Below are 13,501 nucleotides of genomic sequence, written 5' to 3' on the forward strand. Positions count from 1 at the left end.
ATTATTTTTTTTAACTCGGCCTCCGGGCCGGGGCGGGCTTCGCCCCCGGTACCTCCAGCCGCTTCTATTTACGCGCGCCGCGTTCCAACATATTCACCCCGGCCAAGAGGCCTATTCCCCGGCCCGCACCCCGCCATTGAGACTGCAAGGGAATTATTATTTTTTTATCTCTCAACCTGTCCAAGAGGCCTGCTGCCCGCCGCAATTGCCGCCGGGCCGGCCCGCACCCTGCCATTGAGACTGAACGGGAATTATTATTTTTTTATCTCTCAACCTGTCCAAGAGGCCTGCTGCCCGCCGCAATCGCCGCCGGGCCGGCCCGCACCCTGCCATTGAGACTGAACGGGGATTTTTTTTTTTTTTTAACTTGGCCGCCGGGCCGGGGCGGGCATCGCCCCGGTACCTCCAGCCGCTACTATTTCCGCGGGCCGTGTTCCAACACTATTCACCCCGGCCAAGAGGCCTATTCCCCGGCCCGCACCCCGCCATTGAAACTGCATGGGAATTATTATTTTTTTATCTCTCAACCTGTCCAAGAGGCCTGCTGCCCGCCGCACTCGCCGCCGGGCCGGCCCGCACCCCGCCATTGAGACTGAACGGGGATTATTATTTTTTTTAACTCGGCCTCCGGGCCGGGGCGGGCTTCGCCCCCGGTACCTCCAGCCGCTTCTATTTACGCGCGCCGCGTTCCAACATATTCACCCCGGCCAAGAGGCCTATTCCCCGGCCCGCACCCCGCCATTGAGACTGCACGGGAATTATTATTTTTTTTATCTCTCAACCTGTCCAAGAGGCCTGCTGCCCGCCGCACTCGCCGCCGGGCCGGCCCGCACCCCGCCATTGAGACTGAACGGGGATTATTATTTTTTTTAACTCGGCCTCCGGGCCGGGGCGGGCTTCGCCCCCGGTACCTCCAGCCGCTTCTATTTACGCGCGCCGCGTTCCAACATATTCACCCCGGCCAAGAGGCCTATTCCCCGGCCCGCACCCCGCCATTGAGACTGCATGGGAATTATTATTTTTTTATCTCTCAACCTGTCCAAGAGGCCTGCTGCCCGCCGCAATTGCCGCCGGGCCGGCCCGCACCCTGCCATTGAGACTGAACGGGAATTATTATTTTTTTATCTCTCAACCTGTCCAAGAGGCCTGCTGCCCGCCGCACTCGCCGCCGGGCCGGCCCGCACCCTGCCATTGAGACTGAACGGGGATTATTTATTTTTTTATCTTGGCCGCCGGGCCGGGGCGGGCATCGCCCCCGGTACCTCCAGCCGCTACTATTTCCGCGGGCCGTGTTCCAACACTATTCACCCCGGCCAAGAGGCCTATTCCCCGGCCCGCACCCCGCCATTGAGACTGCATGGGAATTATTATTTTTTTATCTCTCAACCTGTCCAAGAGGCCTGCTGCCCGCCGCAATCGCCGCCGGGCCGGCCCGCACCCTTCCATTGAGACTGAACGGGATTATTTATTTTTTTAACTTGGCCGCCGGGCCGGGGCGGGCATCGCCCCCCGGTACCTCCAGCCGCTACTATTTCCGCGGGCCGTGTTCCAACACTATTCACCCCGGCCAAGAGGCCTATTCCCCGGCCCGCACCCCGCCATTGAGACTGCACGGGAATTATTATTTTTTTATCTCTCAACCTGTCCAAGAGGCCTGCTGCCCGCCGCACTCGCCGCCGGGCCGGCCCGCACCCCGCCATTGAGACTGAACGGGGATTATTATTTTTTTTAACTCGGCCTCCGGGCCGGGGCGGGCTTCGCCCCCGGTACCTCCAGCCGCTTCTATTTACGCGCGCCGCGTTCCAACATATTCACCCCGGCCAAGAGGCCTATTCCCCGGCCCGCACCCCGCCATTGAGACTGCATGGGAATTATTATTTTTTTATCTCTCAACCTGTCCAAGAGGCCTGCTGCCCGCCGCAATCGCCGCCGGGCCGGCCCGCACCCTGCCATTGAGACTGAACGGGATTATTTATTTTTTTAACTCGGCCTCAGGGCCGGGGCGGGCTTCGCCCCCGGTACCTCCAGCCGCTTCTATTTACGCGCGCCGTGTTCCAACATATTCACCCCGGCCAAGAGGCCTCTTCCCCGGCCACACTCGTCCGCCGGGCCGGCCCGCACCCCGCCATTGAGACTGCACGGGAATTATTATTTTTTTATCTCTCAACCTGTCCAAGAGGCCTGCTGCCCGCCGCACTCGCCGCCGGGCCGGCCCGCACCCCGCCATTGAGACTGAACGGGGATTATTATTTTTTTTAACTCGGCCTCCGGGCCGGGGCGGGCTTCGCCCCCGGTACCTCCAGCCGCTTCTATTTACGCGCGCCGCGTTCCAACATATTCACCCCGGCCAAGAGGCCTCTTCCCCGGCCACACTCGTCCGCCGGGCCGGCCCGCACCCCGCCGTTGAGACTGCACGGGAATTATTATTTTTTTATCTCTCAACCTGTCCAAGAGGCCTGCTTCCCGCCGCACTCGCCGCCGGGCCGGACCGCACCCCGCCATTGAGACTGAACGGGATTATTATTTTTTTTAACTCGGCCTCCGGGCCGGGGCGGGCTTCGCCCCCGGTACCTCCAGCCGCTTCTATTTACGCGCGCCGCGTTCCAACATATTCACCCCGGCCAAGAGGCCTATTCCCCGGCCCGCACCCCGCCATTGAGACTGCACGGGAATTATTATTTTTTTATCTCTCAGCCTGTCCAAGAGGCCTGCTGCCCGCCGCACTCGCCGCCGGGCCGGCCCGCACCCCGCCATTGAGACTGAACGGGGATTATTATTTTTTTTAACTCGGCCTCCGGGCCGGGGCGGGCTTCGCCCCCGGTACCTCCAGCCGCTTCTATTTACGCGTGCCGCGTTCCAACATATTCACCCCGGCCAAGAGGCCTATTCCCCGGCCCGCACCCCGCCATTGAGACTGCATGGGAATTATTATTTTTTTATCTCTCAACCTGTCCAAGAGGCCTGCTGCCCGCCGCAATCGCCGCCGGGCCGGCCCGCACCCTGCCATTGAGACTGAACGGGATTATTTATTTTTTTAACTTGGCCGCCGGGCCGGGGCGGGCATCGCCCCCGGTACCTCCAGCCGCTACTATTTCCGCGGGCCGTGTTCCAACACTATTCACCCCGGCCAAGAGGCCTATTCCCCGGCCCGCACCCCGCCATTGAGACTGCACGGGAATTATTATTTTTTTATCTCTCAACCTGTCCAAGAGGCCTGCTGCCCGCCGCACTCGCCGCCGGGCCGGCCCGCACCCCGCCATTGAGACTGAACGGGGATTATTATTTTTTTTAACTCGGCCTCCGGGCCGGGGCGGGCTTCGCCCCCGGTACCTCCAGCCGCTTCTATTTACGCGCGCCGCGTTCCAACATATTCACCCCGGCCAAGAGGCCTATTCCCCGGCCCGCACCCCGCCATTGAGACTGCAAGGGAATTATTATTTTTTTATCTCTCAACCTGTCCAAGAGGCCTGCTGCCCGCCGCAATTGCCGCCGGGCCGGCCCGCACCCTGCCATTGAGACTGAACGGGAATTATTATTTTTTTATCTCTCAACCTGTCCAAGAGGCCTGCTGCCCGCCGCAATCGCCGCCGGGCCGGCCCGCACCCTGCCATTGAGACTGAACGGGATTATTTATTTTTTTAACTCGGCCTCCGGGCCGGGGCGGGCTTCGCCCCCGGTACCTCCAGCCGCTTCTATTTACGCGCGCCGCGTTCCAACATATTCACCCCGGCCAAGAGGCCTATTCCCCGGCCCACACCCCGCCATTGAGACTGCATGGGAATTATTATTTTTTTATCTCTCAACCTGTCCAAGAGGCCTGCTGCCCGCCGCAATCGCCGCCGGGCCGGCCCGCACCCTGCCATTGAGACTGAACGGGGATTATTTATTTTTTTAACTTGGCCGCCGTGCCGGGGCGGGCATCGCCCCCGGTACCTCCAGCCGCTACTATTTCCGCGGGCCGTGTTCCAACACTATTCACCCCGGCCAAGAGGCCTATTCCCCGGCCCGCACCCCGCCATTGAGACTGCACGGGAATTATTATTTTTTTATCTCTCAACCTGTCCAAGAGGCCTGCTGCCCGCCGCACTCGCCGCCGGGCCGGCCCACACCCTGCCATTGAGACTGAACGGGGATTATTTATTTTTTTAACTTGGCCGCCGGCCCGGGGCGGGCATCGCCCCCGGTACCTCCAGCCGCTACTATTTCCGCGGGCCGTGTTCCAACACTATTCACCCCGGCCAAGAGGCCTATTCCCCGGCCCGCACCCCGCCATTGAGACTGCATGGGAATTATTATTTTTTTATCTCTCAACCTGTCCAAGAGGCCTGCTGCCCGCCGCAATCGCCGCCGGGCCGGCCCGCACCCTGCCATTGAGACTGAACGGGAATTATTATTTTTTTATCTCTCAACCTGTCCAAGAGGCCTGCTGCCCGCCGCACTCGCCGCCGGGCCGGCCCGCACCCCGCCATTGAGACTGAACGGGGATTATTATTTTTTTTAACTCGGCCTCCGGGCCGGGGCGGGCTTCGCCCCCGGTACCTCCAGCCGCTTCTATTCACGCGCGCCGCGTTCCAACATATTCACCCCGGCCAAGAGGCCTCTTCCCTGGCCACACTCGTCCGCCGGGCCGGCCCGCACCCCGCCCTTGAGACTGCACGGGAATTATTATTTTTTTATCTCTCAACCTGTCCAAGAGGCCTGCTGCCCGCTGCACTCGCCACCGGGCCTCCCCGCAACCCGCCATTGAGACTGAAGGGGATTATTACTTTTTTTAACTCGGCCTTCGGGCCGGGGCGGGCTTCGCCCCCGGTACCTCCAGCCGCTTCTATTTACGCGCGCCGCGTTCCAACATATTCACCCCGGCCAAGAGGCCTCTTCCCCGGCCACACTCGTCCGCCGGGCCGGCCCGCACCCCGCCATTGAGACTGCACGGGAATTATTATTTTTATATCTCTCAACCTGTCCAAGAGGCCTGCTGCCCGCCGCAATCGCCGCCGGGCCGGCCCGCACCCTGCCATTGAGACTACACGGGAATTATTTTTTTTTTTATCTCTCAACCTGTCCAAGAGTTCTGCTGCCCGCCGCAATCGCCGCCGGGCCGGCCCGCACCCTGCCATTGAGACTGAACGGGGATTATTTATTTTTTTAACTTGGCCGCCGGGCCGGGGCGGGCATCGCCCCCGGTACCTCCAGCCGCTACTATTTCCGCGGGCCGTGTTCCAACACTATTCACCCCGGCCAAGAGGCCTATTCCCCGGCCCGCACCCCGCCATTGAGACTGCACGGGAATTATTATTTTTTTATCTCTCAACCTGTCCAAGAGGCCTGCTGCCCGCCGCACTCGCCGCCGGGCCGGCCCGCACCCTGCCATTGAGACTGAACGGGGATTATTTATTTTTTTAACTTGGCCGCCGGGCCGGGGCGGGCATCGCCCCCGGTACCTCCAGCCGCTACTATTTCCGCGGGCCGTGTTCCAACACTATTCACCCCGGCCAAGAGGCCTATTCCCCGGCCCGCACCCCGCCATTGAGACTGCACGGGAATTATTATTTTTTTATCTCTCAACCTGTCCAAGAGGCCTGCTGCCCGCCGCACTCGCCGCCGGGCCGGCCCGCACCCCGCCATTGAGACTGAACGGGGATTATTATTTTTTTTAACTCGGCCGCCGGGCCGGGGCGGGCTTCGCCCCCGGTACCTCCAGCCGCTTCTATTTACGCGCGCCGCGTTCCAACATATTCACCCCGGCCAAGAGCCCTCTTCCCCGGCCACACTCGTCCGCCGGGCCGGCCCGCACCCCGCCATTGAGACTGCACGGGAATTATTATTTTTTTATCTCTCAACCTGTCCAAGAGGCCTGCTGCCCGCCGCACTCGCCGCCGGGCCGGCCCGCACCCCGCCATTGAGACTGAACGGGGATTATTTTTTTTTTTAACTCGGCCTCCGGGCCGGGGCGGGCTTCGCCCCCGGTACCTCCAGCCGCTTCTATTTACGCGCGCCGCGTTCCAACATATTCACCCCGGCAAAGAGGCCTCTTCCCCGGCCACACTCGTCCGCCGGGCCGGCCCGCACCCCGCCATTGAGACTGCACGGGAATTATTATTTTTTTATCTCTCAACCTGTCCAAGAGGCCTGCTGCCCGCCGCAATCGCCGCCGGGCCGGCCCGCACCCTGCCATTGAGACTGAACGGGGATTATTTATTTTTTTAACTTGGCCGCCGGCCCGGGACGGGCATCGCCCCCGGTACCTCCAGCCGCTACTATTTCTGCGGGCCGTGTTCCAACACTATTCACCCCGGCCAAGAGGCCTATTCCCCGGCCCGCACCCCGCCATTGAGACTGCACGGGAATTATTATTTTTTTATCTCTCAACCTGTCCAAGAGGCCTGCTGCCCGCCGCACTCGCCGCCGGGCCGGCCCGCACCCCGCCATTGAGACTGAACGGGGATTATTATTTTTTTTAACTCGGCCTCCGGGCCGGGGCGGGCTTCGCCCCCGGTACCTCCAGCCGCTTCTATTTACGCGCGCCGCGTTCCAACATATTCACCCCGGCCAAGAGGCCTATTCCCCGGCCCGCACCCCGCCATTGAGACTGCATGGGAATTATTATTTTTTTATCTCTCAACCTGTCCAAGAGGCCTGCTGCCCGCCGCAATTGCCGCCGGGCCGGCCCGCACCCTGCCATTGAGACTGAACGGGAATTATTATTTTTTTATCTCTCAACCTGTCCAAGAGGCCTGCTGCCCGCCGCACTCGCCGCCGGGCCGGCCCGCACCCTGCCATTGAGACTGAACGGGGATTATTTATTTTTTTAACTTGGCCGCCGGGCCGGGGCGGGCATCGCCCCCGGTACCTCCAGCCGCTACTATTTCCGCGGGCCGTGTTCCAACACTATTCACCCCGGCCAAGAGGCCTATTCCCCGGCCCGCACCCCGCCATTGAGACTGCATGGGAATTATTATTTTTTTATCTCTCAACCTGTCCAAGAGGCCTGCTGCCCGCCGCAATCGCCGCCGGGCCGGCCCGCACCCTGCCATTGAGACTGAACGGGATTATTTATTTTTTTAACTTGGCCGCCGGGCCGGGGCGGGCATCGCCCCCGGTACCTCCAGCCGCTACTATTTCCGCGGGCCGTGTTCCAACACTATTCACCCCGGCCAAGAGGCCTATTCCCCGGCCCGCACCCCGCCATTGAGACTGCACGGGAATTATTATTTTTTTATCTCTCAACCTGTCCAAGAGGCCTGCTGCCCGCCGCACTCGCCGCCGGGCCGGCCCGCACCCCGCCATTGAGACTGAACGGGGATTATTATTTTTTTTAACTCGGCCTCCGGGCCGGGGCGGGCTTCGCCCCCGGTACCTCCAGCCGCTTCTATTTACGCGCGCCGCGTTCCAACATATTCACCCCGGCCAAGAGGCCTATTCCCCGGCCCGCACCCCGCCATTGAGACTGCATGGGAATTATTATTTTTTTATCTCTCAACCTGTCCAAGAGGCCTGCTGCCCGCCGCAATCGCCGCCGGGCCGGCCCGCACCCTGCCATTGAGACTGAACGGGATTATTTATTTTTTTAACTTGGCCGCCGGGCCGGGGCGGGCATCGCCCCCGGTACCTCCAGCCGCTACTATTTCCGCGGGCCGTGTTCCAACACTATTCACCCCGGCCAAGAGGCCTATTCCCCGGCCCGCACCCCGCCATTGAGACTGCACGGGAATTATTATTTTTTTATCTCTCAACCTGTCCAAGAGGCCTGCTGCCCGCCGCACTCGCCGCCGGGCCGGCCCGCACCCCGCCATTGAGACTGAACGGGGATTATTATTTTTTTTAACTCAGCCTCCGGGCCGGGGCGGGCTTCGCCCCCGGTACCTCCAGCCGCTTCTATTTACGCGCGCCGTGTTCCAACATATTCACCCCGGCCAAGAGGCCTCTTCCCCGGCCACACTCGTCCGCCGGGCCGGACCGCACCCCGCCATTGAGACTGCACGGGAATTATTATTTTTTTATCTCTCAACCTGTCCAAGAGGCCTGCTGCCCGCCGCACTCGCCGCCGGGCCGGCCCGCACCCCGCCATTGAGACTGAACGGGGATTATTATTTTTTTTAACTCGGCCTCCGGGCCGGGGCGGGCTTCGCCCCCGGTACCTCCAGCCGCTTCTATTTACGCGCGCCGCGTTCCAACATATTCACCCCGGCCAAGAGGCCTCTTCCCCGGCCACACTCGTCCGCCGGGCCGGCCCGCACCCCGCCGTTGAGACTGCACGGGAATTATTATTTTTTTATCTCTCAACCTGTCCAAGAGGCCTGCTGCCCGCCGCACTCGCCGCCGGGCCGGACCGCACCCCGCCATTGAGACTGAACGGGATTATTATTTTTTTTAACTCGGCCTCCGGGCCGGGGCGGGCTTCGCCCCCGGTACCTCCAGCCGCTTCTATTTACGCGCGCCGCGTTCCAACATATTCACCCAGGCCAAGAGGCCTATTCCCCGGCCCGCACCCCGCCATTGAGACTGCACGGGAATTATTATTTTTTTATCTCTCAACCTGTCCAAGAGGCCTGCTGCCCGCCGCACTCGCCGCCGGGCCGGCCCGCACCCCGCCATTGAGACTGAACGGGGATTATTATTTTTTTTAACTCGGCCTCCGGGCCGGGGCGGGCTTCGCCCCCGGTACCTCCAGCCGCTTCTATTTACGCGCGCCGCGTTCCAACATATTCACCCCGGCCAAGAGGCCTATTCCCCGGCCCGCACCCCGCCATTGAGACTGCATGGGAATTATTATTTTTTTATCTCTCAACCTGTCCAAGAGGCCTGCTGCCCGCCGCAATCGCCGCCGGGCCGGCCCGCACCCTGCCATTGAGACTGAACGGGATTATTTATTTTTTTAACTTGGCCGCCGGGCCGGGGCGGGCATCGCCCCCGGTACCTCCAGCCGCTACTATTTCCGCGGGCCGTGTTCCAACACTATTCACCCCGGCCAAGAGGCCTATTCCCCGGCCCGCACCCCGCCATTGAGACTGCACGGGAATTATTATTTTTTTATCTCTCAACCTGTCCAAGAGGCCTGCTGCCCGCCGCAATTGCCGCCGGGCCGGCCCGCACCCTGCCATTGAGACTGAACGGGAATTATTATTTTTTTATCTCTCAACCTGTCCAAGAGGCCTGCTGCCCGCCGCACTCGCCGCCGGGCCGGCCCGCACCCCGCCATTGAGACTGAACGGGGATTATTATTTTTTTTAACTCGGCCTCCGGGCCGGGGCGGGCTTCGCCCCCGGTACCTCCAGCCGCTTCTATTTACGCGCGCCGCGTTCCAACATATTCACCCCGGCCAAGAGGCCTATTCCCCGGCCCGCACCCCGCCATTGAGACTGCATGGGAATTATTATTTTTTTATCTCTCAACCTGTCCAAGAGGCCTGCTGCCCGCCGCAATTGCCGCCGGGCCGGCCCGCACCCTGCCATTGAGACTGAACGGGAATTATTATTTTTTTATCTCTCAACCTGTCCAAGAGGCCTGCTGCCCGCCGCACTCGCCGCCGGGCCGGCCCGCACCCTGCCATTGAGACTGAACGGGGATTATTTATTTTTTTAACTTGGCCGCCGGGCCGGGGCGGGCATCGCCCCCGGTACCTCCAGCCGCTACTATTTCCGCGGGCCGTGTTCCAACACTATTCACCCCGGCCAAGAAGCCTATTCCCCGGCCCGCACCCCGCCATTGAGACTGCATGGGAATTATTATTTTTTTATCTCTCAACCTGTCCAAGAGGCCTGCTGCCCGCCGCAATCGCCGCCGGGCCGGCCCGCACCCTGCCATTGAGACTGAACGGGATTATTTATTTTTTTAACTTGGCCGCCGGGCCGGGGCGGGCATCGCCCCCGGTACCTCCAGCCGCTACTATTTCCGCGGGCCGTGTTCCAACACTATTCACCCCGGCCAAGAGGCCTATTCCCCGGCCCGCACCCCGCCATTGAGACTGCACGGGAATTATTATTTTTTTATCTCTCAACCTGTCCAAGAGGCCTGCTGCCCGCCGCACTCGCCGCCGGGCCGGCCCGCACCCCGCCATTGAGACTGAACGGGGATTATTATTTTTTTTAACTCGGCCTCCGGGCCGGGGCGGGCTTCGCCCCCGGGACCTCCAGCCGCTTCTATTTGCGCGCCGCGTTCCAACATATTCACCCCGGCCAAGAGGCCTATTCCCCGGCCCGCACCCCGCCATTGAGACTGCATGGGAATTATTATTTTTTTATCTCTCAACCTGTCCAAGAGGCCTGCTGCCCGCCGCAATCGCCGCCGGGCCGGCCCGCACCCTGCCATTGAGACTGAACGGGATTATTTATTTTTTTAACTTGGCCGCCGGGCCGGGGCGGGCATCGCCCCCGGTACCTCCAGCCGCTACTATTTCCGCGGGCCGTGTTCCAACACTATTCACCCCGGCCAAGAGGCCTATTCCCCGGCCCGCACCCCGCCATTGAGACTGCACGGGAATTATTATTTTTTTATCTCTCAACCTGTCCAAGAGGCCTGCTGCCCGCCGCACTCGCCGCCGGGCCGGCCCGCACCCCGCCATTGAGACTGAACGGGGATTATTATTTTTTTTAACTCAGCCTCCGGGCCGGGGCGGGCTTCGCCCCCGGTACCTCCAGCCGCTTCTATTTACGCGCGCCGTGTTCCAACATATTCACCCCGGCCAAGAGGCCTCTTCCCCGGCCACACTCGTCCGCCGGGCCGGACCGCACCCCGCCATTGAGACTGCACGGGAATTATTATTTTTTTATCTCTCAACCTGTCCAAGAGGCCTGCTGCCCGCCGCACTCGCCGCCGGGCCGGCCCGCACCCCGCCATTGAGACTGAACGGGGATTATTATTTTTTTTAACTCGGCCTCCGGGCCGGGGCGGGCTTCGCCCCCGGTACCTCCAGCCGCTTCTATTTACGCGCGCCGCGTTCCAACATATTCACCCCGGCCAAGAGGCCTCTTCCCCGGCCACACTCGTCCGCCGGGCCGGCCCGCACCCCGCCGTTGAGACTGCACGGGAATTATTATTTTTTTATCTCTCAACCTGTCCAAGAGGCCTGCTGCCCGCCGCACTCGCCGCCGGGCCGGACCGCACCCCGCCATTGAGACTGAACGGGATTATTATTTTTTTTAACTCGGCCTCCGGGCCGGGGCGGGCTTCGCCCCCGGTACCTCCAGCCGCTTCTATTTACGCGCGCCGCGTTCCAACATATTCACCCCGGCCAAGAGGCCTATTCCCCGGCCCGCACCCCGCCATTGAGACTGCACGGGAATTATTATTTTTTTATCTCTCAACCTGTCCAAGAGGCCTGCTGCCCGCCGCACTCGCCGCCGGGCCGGCCCGCACCCCGCCATTGAGACTGAACGGGGATTATTATTTTTTTTAACTCGGCCTCCGGGCCGGGGCGGGCTTCGCCCCCGGTACCTCCAGCCGCTTCTATTTACGCGCGCCGCGTTCCAACATATTCACCCCGGCCAAGAGGCCTATTCCCCGGCCCGCACCCCGCCATTGAGACTGCACGGGAATTATTATTTTTTTATCTCTCAACCTGTCCAAGAGGCCTGCTGCACGCCGCACTCGCCGCCGGGCCGGCCCGCACCCCGCCATTGAGACTGAACGGGGATTATTATTTTTTTTAACTCGGCCTCCGGGCCGGGGCGTGCTTCGCCCCCGGTACCTCCAGCCGCTTCTATTTACGCGCGCCGCGTTCCAACATATTCACCCCGGCCAAGAGGCCTATTCCCCGGCCCGCACCCCGCCATTGAGACTGCATGGGAATTATTATTTTTTTATCTCTCAACCTGTCCAAGAGGCCTGCTGCCCGCCGCAATCGCCGCCGGGCCGGCCCGCACCCTGCCATTGAGACTGAACGGGATTATTTATTTTTTTAACTTGGCCGCCGGGCCGGGGCGGGCATCGCCCCCGGTACCTCCAGCCGCTACTATTTCCGCGGGCCGTGTTCCAACACTATTCACCCCGGCCAAGAGGCCTATTCCCCGGCCCGCACCCCGCCATTGAGACTGCACGGGAATTATTATTTTTTTATCTCTCAACCTGTCCAAGAGGCCTGCTGCCCGCCGCAATTGCCGCCGGGCCGGCCCGCACCCTGCCATTGAGACTGAACGGGAATTATTATTTTTTTATCTCTCAACCTGTCCAAGAGGCCTGCTGCCCGCCGCACTCGCCGCCGGGCCGGCCCGCACCCCGCCATTGAGACTGAACGGGGATTATTATTTTTTTTAACTCGGCCTCCGGGCCGGGGCGGGCTTCGCCCCCGGTACCTCCAGCCGCTTCTATTTACGCGCGCCGCGTTCCAACATATTCACCCCGGCCAAGAGGCCTATTCCCCGGCCCGCACCCCGCCATTGAGACTGCATGGGAATTATTATTTTTTTATCTCTCAACCTGTCCAAGAGGCCTGCTGCCCGCCGCAATTGCCGCCGGGCCGGCCCGCACCCTGCCATTGAGACTGAACGGGAATTATTATTTTTTTATCTCTCAACCTGTCCAAGAGGCCTGCTGCCCGCCGCACTCGCCGCCGGGCCGGCCCGCACCCTGCCATTGAGACTGAACGGGGATTATTTATTTTTTTAACTTGGCCGCCGGGCCGGGGCGGGCATCGCCCCCGGTACCTCCAGCCGCTACTATTTCCGCGGGCCGTGTTCCAACACTATTCACCCCGGCCAAGAGGCCTATTCCCCGGCCCGCACCCCGCCATTGAGACTGCATGGGAATTATTATTTTTTTATCTCTCAACCTGTCCAAGAGGCCTGCTGCCCGCCGCAATCGCCGCCGGGCCGGCCCGCACCCTGCCATTGAGACTGAACGGGATTATTTATTTTTTTAACTTGGCCGCCGGGCCGGGGCGGGCATCGCCCCCGGTACCTCCAGCCGCTACTATTTCCGCGGGCCGTGTTCCAACACTATTCACCCCGGCCAAGAGGCCTATTCCCCGGCCCGCACCCCGCCATTGAGACTGCACGGGAATTATTATTTTTTTATCTCTCAACCTGTCCAAGAGGCCTGCTGCCCGCCGCACTCGCCGCCGGGCCGGCCCGCACCCCGCCATTGAGACTGAACGGGGATTATTATTTTTTTTAACTCGGCCTCCGGGCCGGGGCGGGCTTCGCCCCCGGTACCTCCAGCCGCGTTCCAACATATTCACCCCGGCCAAGAGGCCTATTCCCCGGCCCGCACCCCGCCATTGAGACTGCATGGGAATTATTATTTTTTTATCTCTCAACCTGTCCAAGAGGCCTGCTGCCCGCCGCAATCGCCGCCGGGCCGGCCCGCACCCTGCCATTGAGACTGAACGGGATTATTTATTTTTTTAACTTGGCCGCCGGGCCGGGGCGGGCATCGCCCCCGGTACCTCCAGCCGCTACTAGTTCCGCGGGCCGTGTTCCAACACTATTCACCCCGGCCAAGAGGCCTATTCCCCGGCCCGCACCCCGCCATTGAGACTGCACGGGAATTATTATTTTTTTATCTC

Source organism: Hippocampus zosterae, chromosome 5, assembly GCF_025434085.1.
Source record: "Hippocampus zosterae strain Florida chromosome 5, ASM2543408v3, whole genome shotgun sequence".
Taxonomy (NCBI): Eukaryota; Metazoa; Chordata; class Actinopteri; order Syngnathiformes; family Syngnathidae; genus Hippocampus; species Hippocampus zosterae.